The 13,495-nt window shown below is 39.6% G+C and overlaps 1 protein-coding gene across 4 annotated transcripts in view; it reads left to right on the top strand.

Moving 5' to 3' along the window:
• Positions 1-13,495, top strand: part of osbpl5 (oxysterol binding protein-like 5) — a 44,229-nt gene that overhangs the window by 6,572 nt on the left and 24,162 nt on the right. For 2 of the 4 annotated variants that reach the window (XM_056388356.1, XM_056388359.1), the window contains exon 2: positions 6,381-6,442. The exons of the other annotated variants lie outside the window; for them this stretch is intronic. The gene's annotated coding sequence lies outside the window, so the exon portion shown is untranslated. The remainder of the gene's footprint in view (positions 1-6,380; positions 6,443-13,495) is intronic. 4 annotated transcript variants of the gene reach the window in all.

Genomic DNA, 13,495 nt, shown 5'->3' with positions numbered 1-13,495 from the left:
CACCTCTCACTCATCTCTACCTTAATGTATGGAGCTGATGTAGATGCTGCCAACTTAACTGTGGACCCAGTGTTTTTACTTTGTAAAAACGTAGGTACAGAAAGTCACACAAATTAAATACTGATAATGAATGAATAATACTGTGCTGTGCTCATCTATAATGTGTGTATTTTGTTTTCAATGGACTCACATGCAGTGATCAACAATTTTGTTAATTACAGTGAAAACTACTCATGGATCAAAAAGCTTGGGACCGAATCATTCCTATACAGATGCTGTTTAAATAATGTGTGACATCTGCTCTGCTTGCGTTTTGGGATTTAAACAGTGTAACTATTGTCTCCCCTCTCTCACAGCAGCAGGTTTGTTGTGTGAGTGGAGTGTAATGCTTTCACCCTGACCATTCGGACTAGGCTTGGAGCAGGAGAGAGCCCAGTGCAGTGTTATTTATCTTTAAATCCTTAAATGAAACATTATGAATATTATAAATATAAAAATTTTAATGTCATAAATATAAAAACGGTAGTCGGTAGTAATCTGCATGAACAATAAAGAAAAAAAAAAAATTTATCATAATAATCATCTGCTTATAGTGATCAATTTGGCCTGGACAGAGGTGAACACTTTAAGCGATTTCCACTGCACCTACAAGTATGAGGATGTGGCACATAAGTCGTTCTTACAATCTACATTTGTTTTAAAGCCGTTTCTGAGTGGCAGGCCCTGTACAGAGACTTCGTCCAGTCCCAGAAAATGATTGGCACTGTGCACACCCCATGTCAAATGCCCATAATCTGCAGTTTCAAGGGATAAGCTGCAGCGTCTGTGTTGAGTTTGCAGCTGGGTTGTTGTAGGTTTTTGACATACTTTTCACAGTGTTTTATTATGAAAGAGTTGTTTCGGAGAGGCTTGATTACGTCATGGTTTTAACATCAGCCTGTTAAAGCCCTCTTTGGAGGGTCATCATGGTGCTTTGTGCAGACTGAGTGAGATTGGCTCTAATTTTTGGCATTTGGCCACTGATTTTTTTTTTTTTTTTTTTTTTAAACATGGCATTTCATTGGCTACAGATAAGTCAGTTAATAACTATTAATGTCAGAACTTTGTTATTAGAAAATTAATACATGTGTCGTCAATCAGTGTTGTATTTATGAGACTGCGTGAAGTGTCTGTTTTCCTAATGTAGTAGTCAGGTGAGGGGAGAAAGTGACACTGTGTTAAATTACACTAAAAGGAAACTTGTGACACTTGAGTATAGCCATCTTTGCCAAGCAGCTCCAAGAAAGCAAGCATCGACTTAACCTTTAAGAAAGACCTCGGGTTTCAGAGCATGGATGGTTTCCATGACACAGGATCATCGTCTGACTACAGACTTAAAGTGATACTCCACCCAAAATCTGTCTTTTGAGTATTTAACACTCAGCCTCTGTTTATGAAAGGTGGCTGTAAAAGGGTTGTAGCTTCGACTTTTGCCAATAGTATTGGCCATGGACAATTTGAATTATGTTGGTTACAATGGTTTCCAACAGTTATCATGTCTCACGCAGGAAAAAATTAACAAATACGTCCATAGAAACTTCTTAAACCACTGCTGCAGCATTCATCTCTCCCCTCTCCCTCCCTCCAGTGTTTGTGTCTCCCTGCCTCCAGCCTTTCCCCTCTGCTTCCGCTCTTTTGTACTTGGATAAACACGTCTTGGTCTGATCTTTTTACTAAATGCACGGAGATGACATTGATATTGATCTTCTCATCTGACTTTCAGCATGGGAGCAAACAAGTGTATTTTTCTAAAATGTCAGAGAATTCCTTTAATGCTGCATTATAATGCTTTCGTTGATGGAATGCTGCCTAGGTTTTTTGCTGGTTTTGACATTTAAGCTTCTTTTAGTGATTGACCAGTGTCGTGTTCCTGTCATGTTTATAATTTCCACACATTTCCAACACAGGTTTATCGGCTCCTCCACGAACCTTTGTGTAAACTAAGGACATGTTTTTCACCGACATGTATATTCAACTTCTAAGTGGACATTCAAATGTAAACAATTACTTTCACCGAGGTGCAGAGGAATAGTCACGTATATACATGTATTTGTATGTGGCCAACATAAAGTACATTCCTGTGCTTAAATGTAAATTGTCAGGCCAGGGGGAAGCACAGCGGATAAAAAGAACCTTATTTACCCCATCCAGACTGACACAGTGAAGTGGAATGGTGGTCGATTTGATTGGATCCAGATCCTTTCTCCTGTCCGGGGTTGACACTACCAGGCTTTGGTGAACAGGCATCTCTGTTTGGTTTGGAAAATTAATTTAATGATATTGATGTTAAAATGTTCAACTAACTCCCAGGAGAGATAATATGCATGAGTGGGTAGGCATGACAGAGAAAGCGAAACTTAACTTTATGTGGTACTTACTTAATGTTGTGGTAGAACCACGTCATACCTATGTCTCCTGTAGAAAAGGGGTATTAAGACACCATGTCTTCATTCTGCCTGCAGACTTCCGCTATAACTCTAATAAGGCTGCTTTGCTGTCAATGCTTCAGTAATATTAAATGAATAACTCTTGATCACAGCCTAATTTAAAAACTTGGACAGCCATAGTTCACGTATGAGTATGTATGAAGGTTAATATTTTTGTAATTATTATACAGAATCATGGACTCTACAATGAGTACAAGACTAACATAAATGGACTTTATGTTTATAGCAAAATGTTTTTTTTATAATTGGGTTTTATCAGAGCAAAAAATGTCTCAGGCAGTAATTCAAACAGCCATGGGTATGAAATTGGTGTAGAGCAGTATCTTATCTATAGTAAAGGCCAGTATGACACAGTATAGTGAAGTTCATCAGGCTGCACAGGGCAAACACATCCAATTAGACACTACACACTTTCGTTGTATACTTGTTGTTACAACACTCTTTCTTTCCTCACAGCAATTTTCAACTTGAACCTCAGAAACACCTTTTCATAATTTGTTTTTATCTGTTCTGTGCCATCATGATTATCAAGAGCAATGTGATGAGTCCCCGACAAAGTGTTTGGACGTAGGGGCCATTTGTTGTTGTTCCCATTTTGCCACATCCCATAGAAGAGTTGGTACCGGTTTTAGCCAACCTTGAGTTAAACCTAATTTCCCAGACAACAGGAGTGCAGGTTAGGAGGGCATGTGATGAACAATAATTAGTCTCTAAGGCATTTGAGTGCATTTAATGTTAAGTGCCCTAGACCCACTGCTATTCCATTAAGTCTAATCTGCAGTCATTATGATCAGTGAGTGCTCACTTTGTGTCCTCGTGTCTCTGGCTTCTGATTTTTCTGCATCCATGCAGGGAGAAATGATTAAGTTTATGGTCTGTTTGTCTGTGTGGCCTGGCTCAACTGGACAAACAATCTCTGTATTCCTAAGGACATTTGTAAATATCAGCCTCAATTGACCACTTGGATTAGAGCCTCTAATCCAGTAGCAGATGAAAGACTTTGCCTAATAATCAGTCAATTGAAAAGACCTCAGATACCGACTTCATATCTGGCTGTTGACAACTGCCTACCCTCACTGCGTAGCCATGTGTAACCTGCCTGAACCTTGCTTAAAATTACATTAAGATAAGTGGACATGTATGCATGGAGAGGGAAGTGGAGGTGGCTGCTGATGAGATGCTTGACTTTTGAAGGCTTTATGAAATGAAAAGAAATTGAGGCATTTGAGTATCATCTTTTTTGTTAAATAGTCAAATACTAGTTAAATACTCATACACGCAGACAACGTGTGTGTGTGTCTGTTAACCAGTACAAACCCAAGGTTATCAGATGACAGTTTTATATACGTAAAATTTGAATCAAAATATTTTATATGTTATGAAGCATTATGGCTGACTGAGGAGGTGGAGAATCTAAAGGTACAATCTGAATAGTGATGTGCAGAATTTCAAACGCTGTAGATGCACAAATGTGACAATGCAAGAACTTGGTGTATAAAAGCCAAGTTTCCAGTATATCAATATTATCTTATGCTAGTTAAGATATCAGCTTATCATTAGTCGGTCAGTTTTTCATCAGTTTCTCACCACTACTGTAGTCTCAGTTGAAGCACCTACATCTTGCCTCAAGTTATTACTCACATCCTTCCTATTGTTTTCCTTAATTGAGCCAGAGACACAGCTATAAATCAGTGGGCAGGATCTGGCCTGGACCACTCCTATGAGTCAGTCTTGGCTCTCTGCTGGGAAAGTTGGCGAACTCACAGTGCTCTGATGTAAATGTTACTTACTTGTATGCTTGGAGAGAAGCATGCAGAGTGCTGGTTATACAATATGCATGTGGCAGTGTTTCACGCATCCATAACCATATAGTTTTCAATTTGCGGGGCTGTTGTTGCTAATCGTGTCCTTGCTGAGTTTTCTTTGGCCCACTTTCTTGAAACTACAAGTAGAATTTAAAAGTAAAAGACTTTGGCAGCAAGTGATAGTTTTGAACATTAGATTTCTTGAGCCAATGCTGTGCACTTTTCTCCTGATCTTTGGTCGTGCGCTGAATGAAATATCTCAATGTAACAATGTCATTTCTACGTGGCATGTAGTATTTCTGCTTCAGAGCAGATACTTAACGTCTGGTCTGAGTGAGGAAATGTAGGACAGCGTGTGTATGAGAAAGTGGTGTAGTTCTGGAGCCCTTCCATCCAAACCATGCCACATTCTGGGTCACAGTGTCTTCCTTCACTTTTTCTCTCTTTGCACTTCACACTTTGTAGATTTTTTTCATTCTTATGCATTGGCTTTCATATGTCATACAAATCTGTTTTGTGTATAAAGACAAATAAAAATCAGGGCTGTTTTGTTATTATGAGAAAGCCATGCCCTCAGCGACTGTCATAAATTAGCCTTTCCTTCTCCGTGTCTTTCTGTTTTCCTGTAGTTGCTGTCTGTGTTTGGCTCACATCTCCTCTGCACTACCTCCCCCCTTTGTCTTTGTCCCTCAAGCTCTGTCAGCTCGGGGATTCTCTCTCAGTTCACTTCTTATTTAGGTTAGACATGCTCAAGTGTTATGGCTTCCTCCTTTGCTCGGCAATAGGATTTAGGCACAGAATCCAGCCCAATGCCCAACCCATTTTACACTTCTTGGCTTGCCATCAGATCATTAACTGAGCTGTTATCTGCAGAGATCCATGCCAAGTCCTTTTCTTTTTTTTTTTTCATTTTGAACTGCTGACATTTTGTTTAATTTTATGCAGGTTTTATATAGTCACTGAAAACTCGGGTAAAGTAAGGCTAGTCGAGTGGGAATTTGTGATTTCTTTTTTAGTTGGCAAAGTTCTGCTGCCTGTGAAGTGGTAATAATCCAACAAAAATATCCGTGCTCTATGGTCCCAGTGAAGTTATAGCTGAAATTTCATACAGACAAATCTCTACTATGCAAATGATTAAGTGCAATACAGATTTTTTAAAATGTATTTATGATTACAGTATTGCATTTGTTCACGCAACTCTGCATCTGTTAGGACTCATATTAATGTGTTTATTTTATATTAGGGGTGTGTGTGTTTGTGCGCATGCTTTTTTATGAACTGGTCTATGTGTTGTTTTGTTTTGGTTTTTGGATTTGTGGCTTATCACACATCCCAGCTGTTCGAGCATGCATTGTTCTTTTCCCTGGCAGGATTAAGAGGCATTTCAAGGGAAAACAAAAGACCAGAATGGGGTGTTGAAATCAGAATTTTTTTAGCGGTAAAAAATACAATATATGTTGAGTACAACCAATTAGAATGAGAGACCAAATTTAAATTAGAATTGAGAAGTGTGTTCATTTAAAATGGACTCTCATGCAGTCATATACTTTCAGTCTTCCTCGATTAACATTTAACCAAGGTTTGTATTTGTCTAGTAAGAATTACTAATAGTCCTCCATAAATGTGATGGTGTGTGTTATTGTCTCTTTGTTTAAGTATGATTAGCTGATTAGCTAACTGCTGGTGTGTTTCTGTTAACTTAGTAAACACGCACTGTATAGAATCTTGTTTCTCTCCATGACATATCATATAATTATGCTTTTATACTGTTAGTTTCACTTACCTTTTTTATTGGATTGGATCCTTGATCAACGGCTCACGTAGTCCTTTTGCCCCAAACTTACATGAACTCGGGACTAGTTGTAACTGACAGTCGTGTGTGTACAGGTGGCGAACAGACTGTGCACTTAGCCCAGAGTGATGTCAGTGGCTCTTTTAGGACTGGGACTGTGTGGGGCCCCACCCTCCTTAGCACAGTGGTGTGACCAGGAGGAGCATGGGAAGGCGAGAGACCGGGGGTGAGGCAGTAAGTCTGTTTGTACTGTGTGAGTAAAAGTGAAACCTTTCAGTAACTTTTGTGTCTCTGCAGGTGAGACAGGCTGCTCCCACAAAGGCTTCTGGATGCAGTGTTCCCCGTGGCTCAGGTGAAAGGTAAGCTGAGCTCTCACCTGCTAGCCTGCTCTTTAATGTCTTAATAATGCATACGCTCAATTAGATTGGCTAGCTGTTTGTTTTAGCTTCAGTTACTCAAATGGTTTGTGCCGTTGACATGCAACACTTCAATCTTAAGGTTTAATTTGTGAACCTGTTTTCTCTTAACCGTCTGTCTACTTTCAAAATTCAACACAAATACAGGAACATTTTTTACCCAATGTTGCCAGGAGGGATAACTCACTTTTTGAGCAGTAGAAAGAATTAGGACATGTTTCTTAAGGTGTGAAACAGATGTACTTTCTTTTTATGCCACATTTCAATACATTTTAAGATATGTTTCGACAGGTATTTCATCACAATGTCAGTTAGTGCAATAACGCTAACATTTAAGCTGTTTTTGAGACTTCTGCATGTCCATGTGAGCAGTTGTGTGTCAGTGTTGCAAAGTTGGAGCACAGTGCAGCATTGAAAGAAAAGAAACTGTTTGACAGAACTCAGCAGCTTACAGGGTGTGTCAGATTAATTTGGGTTAGAATGGAGTAAATGTTTGGGGTTGCTTCAGGACAGTTGGCTACAGAATGATACTTCAGAGAGATACACAAAGCTCTAAAGCAGGCAGTGGGCCTGGAGTACATGTTGAGCTTCCATACAGTGGCAGAAAAAGTGTAATGACTAGTTGCTGTTTCTTTTTTCAGCCTACCATCCTTATTACTGCGTATTTTGGTCTCTCCTGGAAGGATAAGTGTACCAGTGTCTTTATATATGTCGGTAATACTAGAGGCAGTCAGCTGTTCAGCACATCTGTCCATTGGGCATAAGGATGGAAGCCAGGTGTTCTTATTACACTAATAAGAGGACACTTAGTCAGATGATTTTATCCTTCTTATTATCTTTTCGTGTGGAGGAATCACATTGATAGTGGTGAAACAGTCTTCTTAATATCTCTGCTTTTGGTATCCTGACATTGTGTTGTGCTTGATTGAGTTAGAAATTTTGCTTTGGTATTCCTTACAGCTCTAAGATGGTAGCAGGCTGTACTGTGGTAGTTGTGGGGGAAACAAAGCATCACTTGTCCGCTTATATCAGTTAGGAAGTGTTTGGATTCAGCCTTGCCCAAGCTGTTTATCTTGGCATGTGTGTGCAGCATGAAGACATAGAGGTTTAACAGCAAATTACACATTAACCAGGCAAAATGTCTGAACCTGCACACAGTAGCTCTTACCCAGGTTACTCTCATTTCATTATTGTCCACTTAAAAGCCACACACAGTCATCTGATTTACTACAATAGTAAGATAATGGTCATAAATACTTGACAGTTTATTTACCCAGTCGACTGATTGAATGACTTTTTACATAGCTCCCTTATCTGTGTTCCACTTATAAGGCTTAGTATTGTGCACACACTGTTGTGTCCACTCACTGGGAATGGAATTTAAAAAGTTCATGTACTTTGAGTCAACAGATGGAGGATGTCTTATTCTTCTATGTGTCCAGTCTAGCACATCAGCAGTGAATCACTCTGGCTTGACTTTGTTTGTGTCACTCACCCCATACTAACAGTTTGGATTCTGTACTGTGATCACAGTTAGGTTAACACAAGTGGAAAGTACAGAGGGCCAAAAATAGTCCTAATCTCTATCTAATATCTGTACCAACTCAGCTGAAATAGGCACTGTGAGGTACATGCTGAGATACCAAAACTTCTCTTTTTCTTCTACACAGAGTTCTTCATGTTAAACTTGTAATGATAAAATAACATCAGAGACATGACAACCTGTTCTCTGAATCAGTTGGGTTTTCGTTTGCTGAAAAGAAAAATAAGAAGATAAATAGAAATGTGGAAATTGTGGTTAATAGCAGAACTGCTCTCCTTTCCACATTTAGTTTTTCTAAGAATGTATTGCTTATCATTTGATGAATAAATTACTTGATGTAGGGCAGAACAATGTGGTCAATGGGTCATACCCTTAATTAGCATAGGCTCATATTTTGTCACACAATGTTATCCTGGAGCCAGTTTATGAAAGACTAGTCATTCATTCAGGGCCTGAGTAAGTCCAAATTGGTTGTGGAATAAATTAAGGGGAGTGTTAGTAATGCTAAATATCATCTCTAATGAGTATTGTAGAACTCCATTCACAGAAAATAGAGTACCCAGCAGTCCCTTTTGATCAGCAAAGCAAAGTATAATTTAATGAGATCAACACTGAGGGAGGCATTGTGTTCCTGATGGTTGCAGAGTGGCTTCATCCATCTTTGTGTGTGATCTGAGACTTTGAGAGTATATTAGTGACATGTGGAAAAAACTATCTGGACTGCCTATTCTTTCTGACACAGCATAATGATGGTAAACATAATACACCACTATGGTCTTTATGGATCTTTATTTTATTAAGGGGCAGCAGTAGAAGTCTAAGTGGTGGAGATCTTAAACCATGGCAAATAAAACTGAAACTGTCTGCAAGGCTAGATACCACCCGGGGACAGGAAACATATTTTTTATGTCAATTGGTTTCACTGACCCTTAAAGGTAAAGCAAAGTGGCATCTTTAGGAGACTTATCACTATTTATTAAGATCCATCGTTTCTATCACCCAGTGAGTTGTGTGTATGATTAGCACTCTGATTAGTCCATGTCTCTGTCAATGAAATGCCTGGGAGCTGCTGCCAGCTTCTATAAAAGTATCCATCAGGGGTTGATGATGGGACAGAGAGAGGGCAGGCGGCAGACAGGGAAAGTGAGAGGATGGACAGACTGTGGGAAGTGTTGTTCTGTTGACGTTCTGTTAAACCTGTTGCTCTAACCCTTTGAACTTTTGACATCTACAGAAAAAGTCTAACCTCATTACATTACGTTCATTTGTCTCCTTTGCTGGCTTGTGACATGACTATCAAGTGTCTGTTTATGCAAAGGGCAGAACTTTCACTCTTAGCATATTGACCATGACAATTACTTCCCATGAAATGTTTTACAAATCATGAGCAAGTCTCTCTGTGGCAGTATCCATTCATCTTGGGTGTGAGAGCACCCAGCAGTCCAATACAGAGTGGTTAGCCAACTTTTTTTTGTTTTTGAAGAGTTTCTTTTTTCCCAGATAAGAGAGGCTGGCAGGTCACAGAGGTGGTGTGAAGCTGATTTGTTCCCTCTCTCACCGTTCCTCACTGGGAAGGACCCCCATGCTGAGATCTCAGGTGGGAGGAGGGGAGCAGCTCATGGACCTCACCAGTTTTCTGAGGGTGATTTGAGGTAATGCAGTCACAAGTGTGGATTAGTGTGCGTAATTTGTCTGCTGGTGTGCTGCGTTGACGTAGTGCTGGGGACTCTGATGTGTGAAAGTTGGATTCTAAAACGCATTGCAGCTTTTTTGTTGGAAGATAAAACCTGTAAGGCACTAAATGTGGAGATTATCAAAAGGATAATGTTTAATACTGCAAAAGTACAAATACAAATATTCTTCCCATAATCACAAACATTTGCGTTGCATCTGTTTTTTTTGTAAGACTGACTGGTCACTTTACGGTTTTGTTCAAAGGGAGGTGTATTTAAAGTATTTCACCTGTAGCAGTTACAGGGACTTGTTAGACTTGTAAGACTTGACGGTGGGTTTAATTTTGTGTTCTCTAAAATTCTATAGCTTCAGTATACTTAATAATAATAATAGTTCTTGCAGGTATTGCACCACAATTTAGCTGGGAAAGCAGTATTCAATTGTCAGGACTCATGACAAACAGGCACATTTGCTCAGAATTGCCAGTAAAATTTGAATTCAGAAAATATATAAGCCATAATTTGATCGTCTTTGGAAGCTGGTCGTTGATTAAATGTGATATTATTCTAAGGAGTCTGTAATGGGCTCCTACCCTCTGCCTCCCACTGGACTGCTTTTTGCTTTAGCATCATTAATTAAAATCATTTATCCAACACCTTGTCATCTATTATCCCATACTTAATGACCCTTCTTCTGTCTATTCAGGCAGCTTCTCTCTGCTGGCAGACATCTTCCTCCCAGCCCCTCACACCTCCTGTCTCTCAAGCAGACAGACAGAGGAGCCCCTGCCCTCACCACACTCACTCCCCTGAGAACACACTTCGTCCAGCCAGTAGCCTGTGTTGGCCTAATCAAACACAAGCTCATTTTCTCTTCCTTTTGTCTATATCTATTACTCTGCAACCTCCACAGCTCATTATTTCCTTTTCTGCCACAGAGGTTTTCAGCTATATAAAAAGGCCCTGTCATGATGTAGCAGAGCCTTTAAACCGCTGCAGCAACTTGAAGTGGAGCAGAGAATCCAATTTGCATAGCCCTTATATATAATTTAAAGTGCAATGTGATAAGTAAAATTAGCTGATATATTGGTTTTTCAAGCCTTGACTTTTTCGGCTTTGAGAGTGGAAATGCAGCACTGACATTTAGAACGGAATGTAAGGTAGATCTGGCAGTGGGAGAGCTTTAGCAGGAAAATTGTTGATGCTGTCAAACTCTTAGATATTTTCATAAATAAATTGCTCTTTTTGTATAGGAGCACCACCATGTGTTGCCAAGACATATATTCTACTTTCACCTTCATGTAACCATTGAACATTTTCTCATTGCACCTCTTTTTCAGCAACACCCTGCTAGGTTCTCAAACATCTACACAATGAAAACAGAGTAAATTGCGGTTGACCTCTGCCTCTTCCTTGTTGCAATTACGGTTTAGGTGCCTTGCTGAACAGCACTTTGTTTGAAAATTAATTGGGCAGAGAGGAAGTTACCCCTCTACTTCTTCCGATCAGATTTTCCAGGCGGGCAGGAGATTCAGATGATGAGCTTTGATGTTACCAGCCCACATTTCTTAGTTAGTCATGCTTCTTTGAGCTATCATCTTCAATGTCCCTTCTCTAGTATTATCTTCACAGTCCATTTCTTTTCTGTTCTATCTCACTGGTGATAGGAAGAGAATTTAAGATGGCTGAGCCAGTCCTACAGACTGTTTGCAAACTTGACTAAGTGAAATTTTATCTATTATTGCTATGGCATATACCAATATTTACAAACATATGCCCCAGAATAAACATTAAAATATGTAAAAGTTAATTAATTCAGACTTGATGTTCATTGTGATGAATTTCATAACTCAAGCAAGTTCTAAACATTTGCTAATAGATTTTTATACTGTATGAAATTTATGGGAATTCACTGGGCGTCTGAAATTGTAAGAAAAAATATATTCTCATCATCTCTATCATCTTTTAAATAGGATAAGACAGTGGGTGTCGTGTGGCGTAGTGGTGTAAGCAGGCGCCCCATGTGTAGAGGCTACAGTCCTCGCTGCAGTTGGCCCCGGTTTGAGTCCTGCATCAGACGGCCTTTGCTGCATGTCGTTCCCCCTCTCTCTGACTCCCCATTTCCTGTCTCTCTTTACTATCCTGTCCAATAAAGGCACAAAGGCCCAAAAAAAAAATATTTAAAAAAAAGGATTAGACAAAATGTAAGTAAACAAATACATTTATGCATGTTATTGGGATAAATGTTTATAAACAGGCCTTCAAAATTTCTCCAATACTTATTCTTAAGAGTAAAACATTTATTTAAAAAAAAAAAAAGTATTAATTGTCAGAGAAGCGGTAGAATAACGCAGTTGTAGCTGCATCACTACCATGTTTGTTGGCTTATTGCTGGAATTGGATCGCTGGAAGTCTGGGTTAGTGTGCGTTTGCATCAAAGTAAATGAATGTACTGTACGTTGGAATCAGTGTGCAGATGCATATTTTCGAACATCAGGTGCTATCAGATCTGTTTCTGTATCAGGTTCATTTTACTGACAGTGAGAATATCCTTAATGGTGTTGAAGTGGTACCACGCAAGTGTGCTTGATGTTCCAAGAGAAAGGAACACCATGAAAACGAAAGCAAGTGAAGATGTGTCAGTGCAAGTGAAAGTCACGGCTGCAGACTCTCATAGTACAGCATTTAGCTAGTGTCTCTCTGTGTGTACACGTGTGCAGGCGTCCTTGTCTGCGTTTTGATGTAAACAAAGGGGCCATGCTTGGCACCACTGCTGGACCCTTTTCCATCAGCTCAGCCTGACTAGGCCTGCCTAAGGCTGGTTCTCACACATAGCCACCCCTGGCCTGAATCCAACCGTATAGACAGCCAGCTGGCTGGGTCTGCTAGGTCAAACATGGCTCCAGTGTGTGGCTAGGGACATGCTCTCTAATTCAGAATTTATTCTATGAAAGCGAAGGTGAATAAATGTGAAACAAATCATTCCTGCGTATTTTGTTTTGCACACTTCAGTTTACTTGAGATTTTAGCCTGTGTGCATGGTGAAGTCAGACATTTTGTTCATTGTGATAATTTGTATTATGAAGTGTAGGGTTCAAGTAGGAATGTTACTGGAGAAAGTACAAACACACACACACGTGCACGCTCGAGGCAGAGCAGCACAAAGAGAGATACTTGAAGAGATCCTTTTTTGATAAGAATTAGCTTTGGATCTGAGCTTGTGTTTTGATGTAGTTGTATCTCTGGTTCTGTTTTCGGATGCATATTGGATAATCTTTGCACCCCTACTTTTCGCCCTCAGCCTGAACCTGAATCTGAGCTCCTTTCCCACCCCCTTGTAGGGAATCCAAGGTATCATTTACAGCCTATGTTTACCTTGCTCTTCCCTTCTCCCTGACCGAAGCCTGTGTTCTCAGAAACTGGCTGTATGTACAGAGGGAGGTTGTTTCTCCTGCCAGTCTAACCTGAAGCTCAAGGAATAGCGAAGGCATTCTGCCTAAGTGACAAATCCTTTGCCCAGGGGCATTCTATTAAAATTCAAAGAGGACGAGTTAAACTAGATCAAGGCAAAGAAGGGGGGGTGATAAATAATAAATTTTCTTCTAATTATCCTTTTCTTATCCTATCCTTTTCTTATTTTAAGGAAAATGATGGCTGTAATAAGTACAACAGACTACGTAACCGAGAGCTTATTAAAAATCTGCATCTTAAAATAAAGTGGTTCATTTTAGAAAATCTAAGTTTCCCTTTTTCCTCATTTTTGTTAGCTCCGTTTCAAAT

This window comes from Seriola aureovittata, chromosome 10 (assembly GCF_021018895.1).
Source record: "Seriola aureovittata isolate HTS-2021-v1 ecotype China chromosome 10, ASM2101889v1, whole genome shotgun sequence".
Classification (NCBI taxonomy): Eukaryota; Metazoa; Chordata; class Actinopteri; order Carangiformes; family Carangidae; genus Seriola; species Seriola aureovittata.
Note: the sequence above shows the minus strand (reverse complement) of the source record. Positions and strands in the feature narration are given on the sequence as shown.